Raw genomic sequence first — 23014 nt, 5'->3', positions numbered from 1 at the left:
TCACGTGCTGAGGTTACGGATAGCGGAAGCCTTTACCTTCCACCCCTCCAAGGGCCTTCATGGCCTGTACGGAGATTACTGACTTGAATCATGTCGAGCCAATGCGATTTTCACATAGAACATAAAACGACGTGAACATTCCGAGTTCAGTGTAGAAAGCATTCGATTGAGTATTGATCGACTCAAGCACTAGAAATTTGCCACCTAGTTAAGCGAAACTTGGGCTACTGCAGAATACAACATTAATTGAAGTCGGATTTCAATTAAACGTGACTTTCGATGAAAAATAATACAGCATTTTACTCGTCCATACATGTTGAGAGGAATTTGGCTGGCTGTTCGTCACGTTTGATTTGTCGTTGTTACTCTAGAGTTTTATAAAGTTGGTGCTGGACCTTCATCTCAGGAGACGAATACATAATTAAATAGAAGCTTACGAGAGACAGATTTGCAATAAAATGGTAATCAACAGTAGCAAACACACTTACAGAACTAGAGGTAAAAGAAACGTTCAGTGTGAAGGTAAACGTACAATATGTTGAGCAGGATCATTTTAAAAACGGGATCATACAGTGGCGAAAAAACATGCAAACACCTTGAAATAAGGAGTGTAAAATACGGAATTTTTGGCAATATATTTGTCCACGTAATATATTGAATTGATTGAAAGTACAAGACTACAGGTTAATATCCGCGCGAGAAAAGCCATCGCAAATGTGCCATGTTTGTCCAATAATAACCGGAGTAATCGTCTGACTGTTGAATGCAAACATGCAAACGTACAGTATATGCATTGTGTCGTACAAGTGCCGGATGTCAGCTTGTGGGATGGAGTTCCATGCCTGTTGCACTTGGTCAGTCAATACAGGGATGGTTAATGCCGGTTGTGGATGACGCTGGAGTGGTCGTCCAATGATATCCCGTACGTGTTCGATTGGGGACATATCGGGGATCGAAGAGGACAAGGCAACATATCGACACTCTGTGGAGCACGTTGGGTTACAACAGCGGCATGGGGGCGTGCATTATGTTGTTCGGAAACACCCCCGGGTATGCTGTTCATGAATGGCAGCACAACAGGTCAAATCACCAGACGGACGTACACATCTGCAGTCAGGGTGCGTGGGATAACCACGAGAGTGTTCCTGCTGTCATAGGGAATTGCTCCCCAAACCAGAACTCCCGGTGTAGGTCCAGTGTGTCGACGCCGCAGACAGGTGGAATGCAGGCGCTCACTTGGCCTCCTCCTAACCAACACACGGCTATAACTGGCACAAAGACAGAACCAGCTTTCATCGGAAAACACAATGGACTTCCACTCCACCCTCCAATGAGTTCTCGCTTGTCGCCACTGATGGGGAGTCGTAAATCCCCATATTGCCAAGGTAAAAATTGCAACCTAAATGCCCCATTTCTCAGCATCTATTAGATATATGAATTAATATTTTACACTGTTTATTGGTTCTTCCTCAGTGTACTAATCCTCATTCATATGGAAAACTTTAGTAGAATGTTTTATATATTTTTTAATTGGACCTCTAATTTTTTCATTAAACATTTGGAAATCTTGTTTTTTATCTATCTACTTGAGAAAAATAACTCTTCGACGATCCACAGTATCAGTGTGCAATAACGTATTATATGGCAAAATAATTATGGAGATACAACCAGTAGTTCCTGAGAAAGCGGGGCTTTTGTTTTGAGGAAGTTGATGTTAAAGTAAGAGTTCCATGTAAATTAACAAAATCATAAATTGTTTACTTCAAAATCATCCTGATTGGTAATCATCATCTTCTCCATCTTAGTCACCAACTACTTCTCTCCTTCTTTTGGATATGGCCTGTTTGGTCATGTTTGTTGCAGCAGTTTACGCCTTCATAATTCTCTCTTTGTTCATCGCCCTTAACATTGTTTACAGTATTGAAACCTTCTGGCAAACCAATACCTTAAAGTACTTGTAGTCTTGCAGTATACCCATCATTAAATATAAGAACTGCATCCTGCACACCCAGCTGCAGTGTTGGCATACCCACAAATACATTTTTTGGGGATTTTAGGCCATACAATGTTATTGAAAGATTCATTCGTGTTTTGAGTTTTTCCTTTCAAACACTTCTTCAGTAACTCTGAGTGGGCTATATCCTTAAATACAGGCTTGATGGCAAGCATAACAGCTTTTGCTATTGCATTTTTGTGTGTAAATGTACCCAATGTACCAGCTCCTTTGGCCTTCAGGTATTTACATCAGTTCTGAGAACAAAAGTTGTGAATCGGCTCAGAATATGTGGATACTTTAGGAAAACAAATAGCCCTAGCTAATTTCTTCATGCCATCCAAATTACCTGTGTTGCTCCTGATAGCCATGTCATAATAGTTTGTGAGCTCTTAAATGGTTTTGTCTGTTAATCGACGCTTGATTGTCAAACCATCGGATAGGACGGCGTTGCCCATCTGTTTTCGAAAGCTCCTCAAACGTGTGCCCATCTTCTTTTGAACATGATTGATACATTCTAATTTTGTAATTGTCAAATCACCATAATGCAACTCTCTGACACTGTCTTATAAGTTTTGGAGTCACCATCTCCAAGAAATTGTACGTAGCGAAAACCCCGCTCTTTTTCGGAACGGTGAAATATTTTCAGTGCAGAAGTAACTTCCATGCCCCCGCTTGTTCCTTTATAGTTATTTGTGCAAGATTCCTTGTGCTTCAATATCCTTTTATTGTCTTTACCAGCTTGAACACAACCCTGACAGTATTTGGTCATAGGTACTACGTGTAGAACTTTACCATTGTTGCCAATGGCAGAAGCACAAGAATTTTGAGACTGAAAACCGCTGCTCTGCCAAAACCTATCGTATGATATAGCTAAGTCAGTACTGTAATCATTTTCCACCACAGATTCACTTGTAGCAACCTTCATTGAGTCTTAAGCAATCTTCTTTACACTTTTCGCTGCTATTGATCTTTGACAAATAACATTAGTTGATGGGTTGGGAAGATTCAGCATACCACACAACACCTTGCCAGCTGAGAAACCCTTTCCTATACATATGAGTCCATAAAACAACCTCAAATTATTTTCAAACAGCTAGGTTTCCACTCTTTTCTCTGATGTGTAAAAACTCTTCATGCTTTTAAAATTCGTGTGGTTTATTGTAAGGTTACATACTAGGCCATTTCGTATTGAAGCATTTTCACACAGCTTCACTTCCCCCCACTCCCCACAAATATTACAACTCACAGCGTCACTCAAATCTGAATTCAGTATATTAAAACTAATTAATATGTTGATATTTGTTTCAGCTTCGTTGATGCCAATATACTGTAGTTTTCTCCTATGTTATGCAGTTTCCATTTAGAAGCACTCTGTGGAGTTTGAACATTTTTACTAGGATTGTTCAACATAACATTTTCACCTTGTTCTGTAGCTACATCATGCTGTATCCGTGGCGTGGATATGTTCTACAGTATAATGCTGATTGCCTTTGTTCTTTCTCTTTTTAAACACACCTTTACTCTTTGTCATTGTGAAATTTCACAAAATGAGGAGCACAATGTACACATATAGAAAAAAATATATATTACTACTTGTTTACATTTAAACACATGCTAACTGCTCAAAGTCGACGCCATATTGAATTGACAGAGTAGCCAACTGATGGATCAGAATTTCCTTTGAAATATAAGCCAAAACATAGCCTTCTAGACCAAATAGATTGTAGGATATGCTGTTTATAAAACCGTCCCAGATTTTTTAGAGAAAAATAAGGATTACAATATATATATATATATATATATATATATATATATATATATATATATAATTGGATGTTAGTATGTTTGAAGGTAATAGACTCAAAAACTACTGGACCGATTTCGCTGGTATTTTCACAGTTTGTTCTTATTAAATCTGAAGTAGTTTTAACAAAATCTGATTGGTAGTTCGGCACTAAGGTGTGAAAAATAAAGTGGGGGAAGATAAGCAAACCGCAAGACAAGTACGATCAGCGGGTTGCCTACCCAACAGTGTGTGAAGATTATGATATGTTCCTTAAAACTTATTTCTGCTTTTATCTGGAAAAAATACTGTAGGGGCAAGAAACCCCTAGCACCCCTAAAGGAAGGGGGTGAAACTTAAAAATCCGAAAATGACGATATTAGTGACGAATTCATAGTCTTTCGGGTAGTTGAGATGAACTGTGACACTCTGAATGCCGTTTAAGTCAAAGTTCGTTCCCAATCGGTATGGTAAACATATTATAACTTATTGTTTGGGAAAGAAAACTGTAGGGTAAGACACACATACGGGCGGGATCGTACAACTGAAGATGTTACAGACGTTAAAATTGGTATTTGGAATCTTCTTTAGAAATAAACACATTTTTTATTTCTGGAAAATCCATAAACTATATTATCGGTATTAAATGTTCATAAAATTATTGAAATGGGCAGGAGAAACACTATGACTACGACAGACATATCAAGATGAGTTCTCTGACCTATTTATGAGGAATGCAGTGGAGCAGCGCACAGATCTACTAGTGCAGTATATTGCGTATTTAAACACGAACTGACGTGCAGGAACCGGTGATGCTTGCAAAGTCGGGAGCATACTGTATTTCAGATTCTGAAAGCATTCGAGGAGGATTGGTGGATTCCGTTACGTGCTATGCCAATTACCGTACTGATTAGTGAGCCGCTCTACACAACTGATTTCGGTGTTTTTCTAGGTTTGGTAGCCGAAATATAACTTTTGTTGCCAGATAATTTAATCTAATTTGTAACAGAAGTTCATGATCTTGAGGAGAACGTTAATAGACGACTTTCAACCAAGACAGATTCTAACACCAGGATTTTGTAAGACGTTAAATTTCTTTAGAACGTACAGTACATTAGATCGTTGACATATAAAATACTTTCATAGTCCATAATAGACCGTATTAAGGTCCTATACAGAATTAGAAGAGATGCAGGTGCAGCTTTCCACCTAATACGAATCATTTAACCTACCGAATTATATTCAGGACACGCCAGAGCACTCCAAGTGAGTTTGCTGTTGAAATGTGTTCCTAGAAGACAGGCAGAGGGCTGTATATGGAATAAATATGGGCCAAACTGAATTCTTCCAGCGTTAACGCGAAGAATAAGAAGAAGAAGAATATATTCGGAGATGGTGAACGATGAAAGGCGGTTGGGTTAGGAACGTTGCGACCGTGGCCTTCATTCCGTAGCCCAGCGAAAATGCCGATAAGAACGAATTTAGGAGTAATATGCGTTTGCTATGCTGCATCATCTTCGTGTAGGGAGAGAGTCTATGCTAGTAATATATAAACACAATTAAAACAGTAAATATTGGCCTATTGTAATAAAACAAATACCAAATTAATCAAAATGAATCATATATTCTTAATGTATAAAAAGTGAAAATGTCAAAATTAACCAATTTGGACCTTTACGACTTCCCTGACGACGGTGATTTAGGGTAAGGGGAATGCACGTCGCAGGGTGTCTAACTAAGAGCTGTGCTTCAAGTAACGGATTTTTTTTTGCTAGTTGTTTTACGTCGCACCGACACAGATAGGTCTTATGGCGACGATGGGACACGGAAGGGCTAGGAGTGGGAAGGAAGCGGCCGTGGCCTTAATTAAAGTACAGCCCCAGCAATTGCCTGGTGTGAAAATGGGAAAACACGGAAAACCATTTTCAGGGCTGCCGACAGTGGGGTTCGAACCTACTATCTCCCGAATACTGGATACTGGCCGCACTTAAGCGACTGCAGCTATCGAGCTCGGTAGTAACGGATTTCGAACAGTCGTTGCGTCACTGTGGTGCCAACTGACGCTCGAATTGCTGCTGCAGACGCAGTCCGCTGCGCCACAACCATACACCGAATACGGTGGTCTTTCCTCTCGGTGGTGCAACGGGGTCTTCCGGAGTCCGGTCATCTCGCGAGCGTACCTTCTCGTGACTACTGCTGCCAACACGCACGCACAGTGGAGACATTCCTACTCAGTCGTTCTGCAGTAGCGTGGAAGGAAATTCCACCTTCACGTAGCCCTATTATAAGGTCTCGTTCAACCGCACTGAGCCGTTGATACTGGCCTCGTCGTTCTAAAGGCATTCTTGACCCACTCACAGACACTCCGTCCAATCTCACAGGTAACCAACGGTCTCATGCAAATCTGATGTGCAATGTCATGGGGCCGCTACTAGCATCACGCTAATGCGATATGCGGGAAATTTGAATCAACGTCATCTTTCAGATGTATAAACATGCCTAGCAATGTTCGTTAATCTGGCACAACCCCTTCTTGGTGTTTGAATACTTTCTTCTGCCAGTGTATTTTAAAAAATAAATTCTATAAGAAAGTAAATTTGTTGTCAGGTCGTGTATTTAAAACCATAATTAACAATGACTTAGCGAAGAATATTTAGTGGACACCGTACTGAGAAAAAGCTGTGTTTCGCATTCCACTGTCTGCTGCTATGCCGTCGAGACGAGAAAGAAAGAGAACATTGCGCATGCGTCAGTGGATGGCTACGTATGCCAGGAAGAAACTTGGTATTATCGGAAAGTATCAGTGTGCTGTTCGTGTATGAGGAATCAAAGTGCACAGGTAAAAAAATGAAATGGCGTATGGCTTTTACTGCCCCGGGAGTGTCCGAGGACATGTTCAATTCGCCAGGTGCAGGTGTTTAGATTTGACCCCCGTAGGCGACCTGCGCTTCTCGATGGGGTTGAAATGATGACGAAGACGACACATACACACAGGCCCCGTGCCAGCGAAATTAACCAATGGTGGTTAAGATTCCCGACCCTGCCGGGAATCGAACCCGGGACGCCTGTGACCAAAGGCCATCACGCTAACCATTTAGCCTTGAGCCGGACAGGTTTATATTAATATGCATGCATACGAGATCAACGAAAATGACCGTGATATTAAAGGGAATTAGGAAAGCTATGAAGATAAGAACAAACCCTTAACTGTCATCTAGTGTCAAGTTAATAAACGTGAATACAAGAATGAAAATTGTAGTTTGTTATAAAAAGTACAACGGTTGATTGCTCACGCACAGCGGGTGGTGGAAAGTTAAAGACGATACAAAAGTAACTAGATTTTTCGAACCGAGCTCGATAGCTGCAGTCGCCTAAGTGCGGCCAGTAATCGGGTGATAGTGGGTTCAAGCCCCACTGGCGGCAGCCTTGAAGATGGTTTTCCGTGGTTTCCAATTTTCACACCAGGCAAATGCCGGGGCTGTACCTTAATTAAGGCCACGGCTGCTTCCTTCCACTTCCGAGGCCTTTCCTGTCCCATCGTCGCCAAAGACCTATCTGTGTCGGTGCGACGTAAAACAAATAGCAAAAAAAAAAGATTTTTCGAGAAAGATTTTCCGTTGTGACCAGAACATCATATATTCTATTTTTCGAAATTAGAGTGATAATTTGATTACAGGTAAAAGTGCTGTGACCGAGCTCGATAGTTGATGTCACTTAAGTGCGGCCAGTATCCAACATTCGGGAGATAGTGGGTTCGAGCCCCACTGTCGGTAGTCCTGAAGATGGTTTTCCGTGGTTTCCTCATTTTCACACCAGGAAAATGCTAGGGCTGTACCTTAAATAAAGCCTCGGCCGCTTCCTTCCCACTTCTAGCCCTTTCCTGTCCCATTGTCGCCGTAAGACCTAACTGTGTCGGTGCGACGTAAAGCAACTTGCATAAAAAAAGGAAAAATAAAGTGCTCTGGCGTTTGGCGTTTCCTTAGAGCTAATGATGTAATGTAGATTTTCAACTGTAATTAATCAGATGAGGGTCTCCGTGGGCGTTCTGCTTGGTCTTAGAATTACTGTATTTGTGAAAACATTCGACTGCCTGATTTTGAAAGTCCTTGGTATTTCATTACTCCTAGATATCGAAAATTAGGGTCTCGCAACGCAACTGTTATTGAAGGCGGCGTATGTGCTTTTTTTTAGTTATTTGAGAAGGTATTTTAGCCTGAGAATTCCTCCGATAGGATATTGTTTCTTTCTGCATTTGCAAATGGTAGAAAATCGCGAGTTAGAGGGTTGGTTTCTCACATTATTTTAGTCTTCATCATCTGTCCTCATCCAGTCCTGATACTATGGCGTGCATTTTAAACATCCTGTATATAGAACTAAGGTTTTTTTCACAATATGACTATACGAGTAATACTTTTTTTTTAACCATCCATCACTCGCGCTCTTGTAAAAAGTACAACAGTAGCTTGTTTCAAGGAATAAGAAAATAGGGCGCTGACACATTTATCTTCCACATATATTCCTTCGTTTGACCACAACAGTACACCGTTTGATTGGGAGAGTGATGAAGATGAGGATGGTTACTATTTAGGCAAGGATAACAGTGAGCAAAGTGCAAACCGTCAACGCGGTCAAAGACAAAAGAAAAACAATATAGTAAAATCACGTCCTGAGCCTAAACCATGCACCAGAGGCATCGCCTGGGTTCGAATACCACCGTCGACAGTTCTGAAGATAGATTTCAGTGAATTCCCATCTTCACGGCGTGTTGTACCTTAAGGCAACGGCCTATACCTTCCAAGTCCTTGCCCATCATTGTGTCGCCGGAAACCTTTGATGTGTTAATGCGACGTTAAATTACTAGAAAAAGAAGAAAAAGTCATTCCGTATTGTATTTACAAATCATTTGTCTCCATAAGAGACGGGCTAGGCATCTCAGACGGTCGAGCGCTGGCACTCTGAGCTCAAGTTGGTGGGTTTGATCCCGTCTAAGTTCGGCGGTATTTGAAGGTGCTCAAATACGTTAGTCTCATGTCGGTAGGTTTACTGGTATTTTAAAGAATTTCTGCGGGACATAATTCCGACAGCTTGGCGTCTCCAAAAGCCGTAAGAGTAGTTAGTGGTACGTAAAAGTAATAACACAAAATATAGTATCTATAAGTATATAAAAGTTAATGTTAGGTGCCATATTTTCTGTATTTAACTACAGTACAATAATGAGCTTCATTCCGGTTCCGTATTGACTTTAAAACTTTGAATATCGAAGACAAAATTCTAAAAGAATTTAATTGTATAATGTCCACCTGTTCAATACACATTTGCCATTTGAAGAATGGTCTGTCTATAAAGCTACATAGGACATGTTTCGACCTAGCCAAGAGGTCATCATCAGCTAAAAAATAACACAAAGATAAAAAGACATATACAAAAACAATGATACATAAAAAACTTGAGATAAAATACAATCAACAAATGCAATGAAAATCTATGCTTAAAATGTACATAGCTTCAATCTTGGACGAATTTAGTTGTATCAGGTGTGGGTCTAACCGTATTTAATAGTACTATGTGCAATAAATTTATTTAATGCGTACTTTTGGAAGATAGGTTGAATGTTTACAAAATGTGAATTCCTCGACACAAATGCATCCGTTAAAAAAATTACACTTCATATATTACTTAAGTTGACGCAGAGAAGTCAAAATGTGTTGCGTAGTGTAATTGATCGCAGAAATCTGCGTTTTAAGGACTTTGCGTAACTAAGGAGAATATGAAAAAGAATTGTGAACGCAAATTTACTCTACTGTGTAGGTATCATATATTCAAGAATTTCTTGTTTAAGTGTTTAATGGAAATGGTTCTTTTTCTCAGTGATTTACCTTCCATGTGAAATGCTCATTTTATGGAGGTATAGTCCATGATTGTTGGTTCCTAGAATACCAGTATCTTGTTTCGTTAATTATCTAATCTATACTATGTTATACTATCTTGACGTATGCAGTGCATTTCTTTGTTAACTTTCTTGTTTGATTATCTGATGTGCTACAAAATGTTCAGAAAAGATAATATCTAAATAATTTGTGGATATTGTGTTGCAGGTACGTTGGGAGCTGTTGGGAGTAAGTGGTATGACTTTCAACACAGTATTTCGAAATGAGTACATCATTCAATCCTGCATGTTGCATGGAAGAGTCTAAGAATGTTTCTATTATTTGGCGCCAATTAATGACGTAATTGTGTGCTCATGGATGCCTTATGGATGTAATAGAATGAGGGTACTGATAATAATTATTAATGTTGAATTGTATTAAGCTATTTGTTGTAGTTCGACGATTAATGTTATTGAAAACAACAACACGTCAGTGGTCTCGGTGCAGATTTATTTATTTATTTATTTATTTATTTATTTATTTATTTATTTATTTATTTATTTATTTATTTATTTATTTATTTATTTATTTATTTATTTAGCTTATGGCTTTTAGTGCAGGGAGTATCAGAGGCTTACCTTGTGCAGACCTTTCTTTCGATACCCATGGGTGACCTACGCGTTTGGATTTGATGATGATGATGATGATGATGGTGACGTAGGGAGAGGGCGAAACCCGGTGTCAGCACATAGCCTACTCCTGTTGAATAACATCAAGGGGCATGATCGATGCCTAACGTCTCCGTCCGAGGGCAAAACATTATCAACTGCGTCATATGCCCTCACGCCTTATGAACATTGCGGAGAGGTTTGCAATTAAATATGGGCCTTTGGCACACAATCTACTGATTATAAGTTGCATTCCACCACCTCTCCTACTGCGCCCATCATTTTGAGACTGGCTCTATAAGGGTGCACTATCCCGCCAGCCAACGTTCTGATGGCGAATTTTTTCTGCCGGCGGGACTCGAGCCACTTAAGGACGGTACCAGATAAGACAGACTCGACACTTAAATGATCATGACCACCAGCCGGGCTTCGGTATAAATACTGAGACTCTAGTTCCGAAGGATCCATATACGATTCTCGGCTCTGAGAGATATATAAAATATGGCGTGAGAGCTGAAATGAGATGCATTCAGTCTCATGGGATCAAGTGAGTGGAGGTGGATTGAAATTCCAACTCAGAGGGTAAATGACAATGCCATAATGAAAAAATGGATGATGATAGAAATAATGGTCTAGGATTTACGCCCGTTCAGTTCTTATACGTTCTAAGAGACACTGGAGTGTTCGAGTTTCACCAGGACAACAGGGCAAGGAATACTTTCACATACCAGTAAGTTTAGGACACGGGTCTCTCGCATTGAAGCATTATAAATTAGATACCAACTGCACAGTGAATCGATCCTGCTACTCCTTAATCATATCGCTGCCCTTCTTCACTACTAAGGCATTTTAAAATGAGCTGTTTTGAGATAACAACATTTAAATCGCTGTAATTCAGAAAATTACTGAAAGAAATGCATATCATTTACGGAGCCTAATTTTATTTCGGAATGTGGTAAGCCCGCAGCCTGTGAATATAATGATTCATAGCCTAGACTGGTGGTAAGGACCGTGATAAAACCCCATAGGCAGAAATAGAAAGATGCCCATAGGTAAAACCTGACAGTACATTCAAAGATATGGGCTGAAGAAGTCCACGTACTGCTGTGACTAACGCGGGACTTGCCATGCGGGTAGAGGATCCTGAGACCAGCGACACAACATGGTCTCCATGGGGTCCCCGGTGTTTGGTCTCCCATCCCAGACAATGTAGCGAGGCCCCCTGTTAGGTGGGGACCTATTATATGGTGCTGGCACATGGTGACGGGCCTCCTTCCTCCCGCCCATGCCATGGTCCTATAAACTGGGCAACTGTGATGAGAGTCCGAAAGGCCCGCCGCCGCGCATTTTGGCGCACACTGGCACCTCCGTAGGTGCTATACAGGTTTTGTGGTGTTGGCGGTGGTCACCGGAACGACGATTGCATCGTAGCTGTAGCCCACACTTAACCTGACGGTGGACACCCACCCCCACCCCCACCCCCACCTCATACAAAGTAAACACTGCAGGAACTTTTGAGAGGGCATTCATATCTCACCTCATTGCTGCTGTCTGCTGGTGGCCTCTCCTGGTTGGTCCTTGGAATGACCGTCTCCCTGGGTGCAGTCGTATATAGCGGCGGTTTAATATTCTCCTGTTGGGCACCTTCTTCCGGGTTCGGGAGTGGCGTCTTTTTCTTGATGAGGTTCTCTTCTCCACAGGGGAGGAGGGCTTGTCCTGGTAGCAACCCTCCTCCCGGTCTAGGGACCGTGAAGGCACGGGCAGTCCCACTGTAGCTGCGGCTACTTCTCATTGGCCTGTGGCTACGGGGGGCACTGGTGCCTTGGTGCGGTCCCTGTCCTGTTGGGCACATTCAGGCGTCTGTGTCGTGTTAGCAAGTCGTGAGACGTACGTAACAGCCTCGGAACGCCAAGGGGCGTTCTGCTACACCTCTATACTGCGATCCTTTGTGCTACACACCACCCTTCCTGGTTGGCCTGTGGAGATAATGGACGATCCTGGCACGCGACCTTGGGCGCCTGCATCCACTTCGAAAGAAAGACATTACCATTTGGATCGCACCATCGTCACGCTCGGGGGCGTCGCCATCCAGTTCGGTCCTCGCGTCCGTGGGCTCTATGACAGCCGAAGGGACTGTCTCCTGCCAGTCTGCGTGGTAATGGGGATCTTCTCCGTCCGGGTGGTGAGGGCCGGCCTCCCTGATTCACAGCCCACGCCGGTGATGCAAACGTCTGACAGACAGTGGACAGGCTTCTCTCGTACATGTAGAGAGTAGTGATGCAAGTAATCCTGAGTATTAAGCCCCACGGCAGGAAGGTCTAGACGTCCTGGCTCGGCTTGTCTTTGCTGTTGATCACCGGCCACACAATTATCAATGTGATGGTTGAGACAGCCTGTTTCTCGGTGCCGTACTCATGTCTATAGTGGACCAGCAGCGCTGAAAGCCCTGGTTCTCTGAAACCCGGAAAAAAAAGTAGAACCGCAGCTCGGATAGCACTCCTGATCTGAGCTAGATTTTCCCGTCTTTCATCGGCGTGGTCGTCCTATAAAATGAAACCCTGGAAAGAAGAAAGCATTTAGAAGTGCCAGGCAGTGCTCTTGATGTGCACTTAAAAGTGCACACACAAATGCTCTCTGTTTTACTTAAAGTGCAATTGGCCTGGTTATACTGATAAGTACACTGACAAATAGCCCTAGCGAGGCGAGAGGCTAAGCGGAAAGCACGTACGTCCGTCTGCCATCACAGTCAGCCTCCCCATTCCGGGGTGTGAACAAACAACATTTTAGAATGGAACCAGATAGAAGAGAAACTATGCTCTACCAGAAGAATCAGCTGCGCCAAATTTTTCTCGAACAAATGCGGCCTGCTGGGATTTAAATGTCCCTTAGTCATTTCTTACGCAATGTATTGCAGCAATTTTATGTACATCCAGCCTTGTACAGGATTCTCTGCAAAGAAATAACCATACACGAGGCAGTACGTGAGGCTCATCTTAAAAATACTGTACTCTTCTCTACACTTCTGTTATCATTTTCATGATTACTGTACAAACTATGTCCAGTCATACAGCTGTCGCTGGAGAATTGAGTATACAATATAATTGGTCAAAGAGGCGATTTTCTCTTCAGAGAAAAGGATTGACTCGGTACTGTAGGTGATGTTATAATTTAGGACCAATTACAGGCATGTCTATTCACCACCATTTCATACAGCCTCGTCACATCAAAATTGGAACTAAACTGCTTTTTTCAAAGTATGATATAAACTATGGCACGGAAATGGTATATACCAGACATGATATCCTTATTTATATCCAAAAATCTCACTTTTTTATTGTACTAGAACAGCGTTATGTCAGTGGTGACGTCACTGTGCCACCACACCTACGTTGACAGTAATGTGGTTTCTAAATTTTACGGTCTTCGTGACTGTAAATCATAAGGTCTGTGGATGAAACTGATATGTATCCTGTCCATTTGTATTATTGGCTTCATCTCGAATAATTTGAGACCTATATTGAAAGGAATATTCATAGCTTTACTTCGGCTTTAAATTGTACTGTATTACAGAACTGTGAAGCTGTATTTTTGCATGTCCGAAGTTCGAATACTAAAAGCTGATAGTAGTTACGTTGTATGAAACTTTTCACCACTTGTACCAAGATGTGGCAACATGTACCAGGGATAAGTAAACTTTAATTCCACATCAACTTTTAACACGGATTGCTGACTTCAAGCTGCTGAAAGAAAATTTATTTCACGTACCGTCGAAGTAATTACAACCTTACGTCCACATACAACTATAACAAGGATTTTTAAAGCTTTGCACGCAAACATTAGAGATTGAATGAGTAATATGTCGATACATTCCAAAATTAAACAGAAAATGCTTATGGCCTGTAATAAAATTCGACTGATAATTTTCCCTGGTATAGAAGTGAACAAGCCTCGCTAAAATACACAACCGAAGTAAGCTTGGAATTTTACGTGGCAGTTGATATTATGACCAATGTCACGGATTGCAGAGTAGAGATTTCCGTGGAATCCGAACCAGAAGGTGGCGACTTTTAATTTAAGAAATCGCACATGCCTTGGCTGGGATTCGAACCGCAGCCTATCGAGTGAGTTGGCCGTGCGATTAGGTTCGCGCAGCTGTGAGTTTGTATTCGGAAAATTGTCCATTCGGGGCCCACTGTGGGCAGCCCTGAAGGTTTTCCGTGGTTTCCCTTTTTCACACCAGGAAAATGCTGGGCCTGTACCTTCATTAAGACCACAGCCGCTACCTTCCCACTCCCAGCCTTCTGTCATCCATCTGTCACGGTAACCATTCGATATGTTAGTGCGACTTTAATCAAGTAGCAAAAGAACCGGAACCGCCTTGATGAGAAACATTGCGACTTCTTTGTGACGTCCGGGTAAAATACACCTAAATGATCATTGTTAGATTAAGAATTATGGCCTTGAACCCACCTTGGTGGGTTTCTTTTTCTAGTACGCTGAGAGGATTCCTGACACACATCGTCCCATTAAACTATATCTGTTCACTTTAGAAAGTAAAATGTATACACAATTCTATATTAACACAAACTGTGAAGAAAAGCTGTATTTAGGAAGGGAAGAGGATGCACAGAACAGATATTTATACTGAAACAACTGATAGAACATAGGGCCTTAAAGAACAAAAAAACGGTGGTAACCTTTGTAGATTTCACTAAGGCATATGACTCCATCGACAGACAAACTCTTGGAAGAATCCTGAAGAACAGAGGATTAGATGGCACTACACATGAACTCATAATGGAAATTCTATCAGACACAAAGGCAAGGGTGAGATTCAGAGGAGTACTCTCTGAAGAATTTGATATCAACACTGGTGTCAAACAAGGAGATGGATTATCACCAATGTTGTTCAACATAGCTCTGGATGAAGTCATCAGACAGTGGAGAACAATGAATGAGACAATGGGAATACCAAAGACGCATGTTTGGGACAAAACGGACAATAGGGCCCAAGTAGATTGTCTAGCCTTTGCGGACGACATAGCTATAGTAAGTGAGACAGAAGAAGATGCAAAGACACAACTCAACAACTTAAGTAATATAGCCGGAAGGGTAGGACTGAGGATCGCCTACAACAAGACAAAGACACTGAATACCACTGAGGATTGGACAACACCGGAAGGCACCGTGCAAAAGGTGGACAAATTCAAGTACCTAGGAGAATTTATAACAGGAAGGAATAGGAGCAATGAGGGAATAACAGAGAGGATAAAGAAGATGCGATCAGCCTGCTGTATGACCAGAGATATATACAACAAAAAGAATATATCTACAGACGCAAAGATCAGACATTACAAGGCAACGGTGAGAAATGTTGTATTATATGCTGCTGAGACAATAGCACTAGGAAGAAATGGTGCGGAACAACTAGAGAAAGAAGAGAGAAAAATATTGAGGAAAATACTAGGCCTTAAGAGAGGAGGTGAGAGATGGATGAGGAGACCCAGGGAAGAATTATACCGGAACATGAGGACAATCTCAGAAGAAATCAGACTGAAAAGAGCACGGTTTGCGGGACATGTAATCAGGATGAATATGGATAGAATGACGAAAAGAGTATGGGAAACAACAGCGAGGACACGAGGAAAGACAGGAACCAAGTGGGTAGTTGAACTCCGGAAAGATTGGTCAGAATTGGGGATCAAGGTGGAAGAAAAGGAAAATTGGAAAAGCAAGTACATACCGACTAATATGCCAGAGATCAATGATAGGGATGGATACAGGAAAAGGATTGAGAGTCACCAGTGGAGTAGACAAGAGAAGAGGATACTGAATATCTCGGAAGAAGAGCGGGAGAGAAGAAGAGAAAGGATGAAGAGGTTCTGGGAGGAGAAGAAGAAAATGCAATCCATGAAGGAGCTGTCCGTGGTCCTACAGAGGTCGTAACGCAAGAAGAAGAAGAAGAAGAAGAAGAAGAAGAAGAAAGCTGTATTATATTTTAGCTGCATTACATTTTTGCGCCTTTACGAAAGGACTGCATCATTTAGGTTTTACGCACAATTAGCAGTTATTCGGTGTATGTACGCACTTCATTTTGACCGATGATTTCTTCGACTGTGCCATAGTGCCGCACTTCGGGGCCCAGGTTGTTGCAAGTAATTAGTAATACACACGAACACAATAGAACAGGATACATTTCATTTCCTACACTCGCGACTACATCAAAGAATGCCCCAAGTCCCAAAAATGAAACAACAACGCTAATAAATCATAATTGTGATTTTGATCACTCCGTCACTATCACGTCTAAAAATGTGAACTTCTGTAATACAATGACGTTTAATTAATAAACCGAGCTCGATAGCTGCAGTCGCTTAAGTGCGGCCAGTATTCAGGAGATAGTAGGTTCGAACCCCACTGTCGGCAGCCCTGAAGATGGTTTTCCGTGGTTTCCCATTTTCACACCAGGCAAATGCTGGGGCTGTACCTTAATTAAGGCCACGGCCGCTTCCTTCCCACTCCTAGCCCTTCCCTGTCCCATCGTCGCCATAAGACCTATCTGTGTCGGTGCGACGTAAAGCAACTAGTAATAAATAATAACTTAATTAGTAAATATATCAGTTTATCATATATTGTAATTGCTGACTAGTCACTTGCGATATTTCGTGCTCTTCCCTCTGGCAAGATTACCAATTTAATAATAATAATAATAATAATAATAATAATAATAATAATAATAACAACAACAATTTACTGCGGACGGCACTTTATGTGGAGTTGGCCCAGATTTACGGCCGGATACCTTTCCTGTCGTCATCCCTGCGTGGAAGGATGTATTCATTATTGCGTGATTTACATGAGGATATGTGTATTAAAATGAACACAAACGTGCAGTCCCCAAGCCCTAAGAGTTTTTTAATTTCGCCTTTTGGTTTTATCGACCATGTAAGCAGCTACAATTTTGTATTTTTCTTATTATTACTTATGAATTGACGGTGTAGATTTAATACGCAGCCCCTAGTCAGATAAATTAACCAGACGAAGTTATAAGTCCCGCCCCTCCCCACCCCCTTATCGAAGGCCGCTACTCTGACCATTCAGCCAAGGAGCCGGCCTGTAGTAATTTATGTACTAAACAGTATTGTCTTAAGGACTGTCACAGAATAATTAACAGAAAGATGTACAGCTCATGTACTGTAGTGTGCCCATTGATGGCTGTTGAGCTTGCAGCCAGAACATATAGTTACAAGGAGAGGGTCCTTACTCCGGAAAGATTCTTGAGTGTACAAGTAAATGGCGAGTTGTAGATTAGTGTCCAAAGACATTTTAGCAACCTGTGGTGTAATTTCGAATGAAAGTATTTACAATTCGGGATCATATTTGGCAGACGAATGTAAGCGACTGGATTACCACAACGACAGCACAGCATAGAGATCACTTTTTATAGACTGGATATGGAACTCAGTATCAACACTGAAAATGATATGATTATTTATTAAGAATTTTTCCTATTTATAATTAGTCTTTTCATTAACATAATTTAATGAAACTTGTTATATGATAAATAATTAAATTGTAAGGCATATATGGTGCATAAAAACTTGATTGTGCAATTCTTTGAGATGATAGATATTGCACCCATAAGCGAATTTACGTAATTAATTTACAAATTAAAAGTTGAATATTCGCATATGGGATACTACAGTAGGCTGTGCAACTAGCAGTCACAAAGGAACTTTCTGGCGCCAGTCTGACGGCAAGTAAAATCCACGAAACTCTTCTTAGAGCACGACCAACTTGTAAACCGCCCTGAGTACTCCATCCAATAAATTTTATGGTACCGCCTAGGAGTGGCGACTTTCTATTTTGGTTCTCACGAGAAAATCACGCGTTGAGGCCTGACCTACTTAGCTAGGACAAAGGGACAACGACAATACCCGCCAACCCTTGGGAGGAAATGCAAGCATCCACGCTACGAAGAGCGCGAAAGTCTCAGCCAATCACAAATTTCTAAATTTGAATGAACTGTCATAGCGGGAATCTACAGTCAGTATTTCGCTATCTGAAGCCCGGTGTGGTGGTGAAAAACAGTGTCCTGATTTCTTTATAATGTTTGGAAAATTATCAGTGCGAATCTGTGGTTAATTAGTGCCTAATTAATAAAATTTAACTCTACACGGAAGAGCAGTATTGTCCAGAAGAATGAACTGTCATGGCGGGATGGAGCCATTCGCTGGAAGAAAATAACACCAGGGACGCGCGCCGTCGTGTGGATATTCCTGTGATCATTTCCCACGGCGCAATATAACAAGTAAGTCAGACCGAAATTAGGAAGTTTTGTGCATAAATTTTGAAAACTTTAACCTACGGATGTACGATAAAGCGCTCCCGAGGGCTAGATTACTACGCCACATCCCTTCCACGGAACTATTTTCAAGGTGGGGGGAGAACTCATTACAAAAACCCAGCGACCAGGGTGTTGAATTCTCAGTGATTCTTCAGAATTCTCAGTGAAACTTCAGTATCCTCGGCGAATCTTCAGTTTTGACAGTGTGAATCAGAGCGAGAGAGTGTGACAGCTAATTCAGTTAGTCAGCTTTATCTTTGGCTGGTAAGAAAGCGATTAGAGACACTTGTTGGCATTTTGAGAAAGCCATGTATTATTTTACTTGGGAGAGTAACATTTCAGAAATGAACACTTTAACAAACTTTTACTATTTATGCAGAGGTAACAGGCAAGAGCTACACTTTCAACACTTGGCTTAAATGAACTCACATTACGAGTCGAGAGGAACAAGTCCATGTTATCGGCATAATTACATAAAGCCTCTCTAACCCACGGGTAGTTTCACATTTGTTATCAATATAAATTTCTCCACAACAGTGGAAACTGTATTTTAGCTTGCTTTTACCACTTAATAAACTGTTTGGCAAGCGAGACGTTTGCGGGGAGAAACTAGTAAAGGCAGACAGGGAGGAGAATGACTTTTCTTTAATGAAGGCCGGAGTGGTAGACCTTGAGCAAACTGTTATGTTCCGTTGGGGTTAATGTTCGGTAAGCCGTATGTAAACAAAAGCTGAGAGACCGGTGCAGACCAACAGGTGATTTTCAGGCAGGTAGCGGAGACGACCTTCCAACTTCACGACAGGAGTCTGCAGTGCTGTCGTCTAACCTTCACTGGAGTGCGAAGAAATGCGAGTGTTTTATGTTAATGTAAGCGTGTGTAACGGCATGAAAAAAATGTGTCAAATTTGCGTGTGTGAAAATTTGGAATACCACAGCAGCTTCAAGATGGAATTCTAATTCACCATGACCGAGCCCGGAGGGTGAGCCAGCATGCCTCCATCACCCAGGTATGAGCATTAATAGAATAATGTAAATAAATATGTAGGACCGTGCCTAATCGATGATCAATATAGCTTAGACTGTTAGGTAGGATTGTAAATAGTTCACATGTTAGTTAAATAAATACATAACTACCATAATAATAATAATAATAATAATAATAATAATAATAATGTTGCACTTTCAGCTATGGTTATTTGTGCATTTCGTTTAGGTAAATGTGTTTGCGTATTTGTTATGGATTATTCTGTAGTATGTTACTTTGACAATTTAGGAAGCTATGTTATTTGATCTATGAGTGTAATGCCGATTTATAATATAATTATAATATTCATCATGTTATTATATCGTTGGTTTTGAGTCATATTTTTGTTGGAGTTTGATCTTGTAGACGCCGCCTCGTTGATTTTAATGTTTAGTTTTGCTTTTATGCGCATTCAGCTTGTTTTATGTTGTGAATCATCCTTCAGATGACCGTTTCTGGTAGTACTTATCCCGTGCATTTTTGCGACGATTTTTGGTAGACGCGAGTATTTATTTCTGTGTAGTTGCGGTTACACATCTTTCAATATCTGTGTTTTGAGAGGCAATCTTGTCATTTTTTTTTTAAGAAACAGTGAGTGCCAGGAAGCCATTGATGAGTCAGCTCTGATATTTTGTGATATGTGAAGCAGAGAATGATCGAGAGATCGAGCTAGATGAGTAATATCCCTGATGATCTACGTTGATAATGGAAATATGACATTTGGACCATGTCATGAACTGTCGTAAGAAATAGTGATGTGCACGACAGATATTTCGCCCGCCGGATACGAGCGAGGCCGTATTGTGAGAATAATGAATAATAATGACGTCGAGAATTAATGAGTAAATAGACTTGAGAAATGAATAATTTAACCAAGAGTGTTAAATGTGTTACGACATGGGTTATGATTGTAGGCAGAAGCCTGTATTTGTTTAAATAATCCCAGGGAAAGTAGATGCTCGGCAAATATGCTAGCCATTGTACATGTGAGCAGAGCGACGAGTCAATGTGTTTTTTTTATAGTCATGTAAAGTCATGGATGACATGAAATAACAGTAATTATTGTCCATAAAGGTTAAATAGTATCATGGCCAGACATTTGTCGTTCGAGGTTAGAGATTGCCGTCAAATTCACAATATTTTTGCTACTCGCAGCGGGATATATTTTTCTGGAGACTCCGATATTTTGCGCATTCCATCCTTATTAATTTCCTGTAGGCCGCGATGGTGGGATCTAGTTTTGCTTATTTGTTTTTCGTTCTGTGTGTACTTTATTACCGTTTATTTATAGGATGTAATCGTATGTGAATTATTTATATTCGATCTGATGTAAATAGATAGGTGTAGATAGGCTAGTTTTGATTTCTGTATTTTCTTTGTCGGAGCAGTGTTTCTCCGTTAACAGATTTAATTGTGTAAATAAGATTTCATGTGTTAGGGTAATGGATCATCGGTTAGGTCACAGTCAAAAACCATAGTAGTGGTATGCTCATACCAGGCATTCAGTAATTACCAAACCTTTTAAATCCACTACATTTTATTTAAGAAATGAAGCGATCTTTAATAAACCAATTGTATAAAACTGCCGCAATGAATGAGGTAAATAAGATGGCATCTGCCTCCATCTAGTGGTGGTACCACAAATAATGAATTCATAATGAAATGCAGTTAGCGGCAAATTCAATAGAAATTTTTAATGTACAAGGATCGATGTCATTTGAAATGTTAACATGAGGCACTTGGCCTAATCATTTGGATTACTTTTGGAAGTCCAGTCTATCACAGTCAAGCAAGTGAAGTTTAAGAATTAGATGAGTGGTTGTAACACTCAGATTCATGTTTCAATAATTTATTTTGTTTAATCACGAGGTGTTTTTGAATAAGACAGTGGTCACGTGGCAAATGAAGTGTGATGTTCATGGCTGTTTTCTTCGAATTATTCCTTATTTGTTACACTTGGTTAGCGCAGTCCATGGTTAATTTAAGTTGGGTGTTTCCCTAAATGAGCCACATGTGTTAAAGATTTGATAACTCCTCTGAGTCAGTGGATTTGATGACGTAACTAATTACTTTTTTTATGATTCAACTATTTTAATTTTATTTGAGAGATATTTTTCTACGTAATATAATTCTGTATTTCAAGTGAGGTGGTATTTCTGACCAGAGTTTTTCGTATGTATTTACGTTATCGTCTTGGAGACAGTGTCAACATAGTCTGGAATATTTTAATTAATTTGATTGACCTTCAGTCAGTTTATTAGGCGGATAATGGTGACTGTAAGGCAGATCCTTAATCTTTAATTTTTCTTAATCTCATTTATTTCATTTTGTTTACATTTTTCACCAGTCTAGTTCATTTACATTTATTTTGCATTTTTTTGCATTTTATTCAATAAATTAGTCTTTTATTTAAATTTTAATTCAGTCTTTGGGTACCGTCATTTATAGTTAGTTTACCCCATCTTTTCATTTCCTCACTCCTTGATCGACTGGTGGCCTATCTTCGGGGATACACGGACGGTCACGACTGAGGAAGAAGAGTCTACATGCAGCGGTGAGTATCATTCACATGTCATTTATTACAGGAGCAGCCGGCGCACAGAAGAAGGAAGAGTTCACCGCAGTTGTTGCCTTGAAAAGGGCACAATATAGAAGCCTCAGTTCAGGAGATGAGTAAGTGAGTTTGAAAACCAGCGTAAGCCATCCTCGTAATAGTTTACCTTGATTTCCAAAAAATAATTCTTCTACTTTGGTGTCCGTGGACTTCCTGCGTAGTGGCACACGGTCGGAGTTCACTTCAGGTCAAGCGAATCGTTGAACCTTCTCCCCTGTTTTAATGGCATGTCAGATGCAAAAAACAACCACATAGGTTGGTGGGAGGAATGACAGTGGGAGGAATGACACTTTATAGAGTTCAGAGAAAAAATAAAACTTCAATATTTGCTGTGGCAATACATACACACTAAAATGCCACTTTAGCTAGTGTACTGAGCCTCATTTGCCTGAATAATCCTCACGGTAGAGTGCTTAAGTTGGCGGGTTCGATCCCGGCTCAGTCCGGTAGTATTGAAGGTGCTCAAATACGTCATCGTCGTGTTAGTAGATTTACTGAAACGTAGAATAAATCTTGTGGGTCTATATTCCGGCACTTCGGTGTCTTCGAAAACCATAGAAGTAGTTAGTGGATCGTAACTCAAATATAATCATCATCACTTGCCTTCAAAGTAGTTGGACCTCAAACCATAAATTTGTGATGCGTCGAGTTGTTCATCACGATTTTTTTGTTTGTTTGCTTTAAAATTATTCGTTTTGCGTCGCACGGGCACACA

Source organism: Anabrus simplex, chromosome 2 (genome assembly GCF_040414725.1).
Source record: "Anabrus simplex isolate iqAnaSimp1 chromosome 2, ASM4041472v1, whole genome shotgun sequence".
Lineage (NCBI taxonomy): Eukaryota > Metazoa > Arthropoda > Insecta > Orthoptera > Tettigoniidae > Anabrus > Anabrus simplex.
This window is presented reverse-complemented; position numbering follows the sequence as displayed.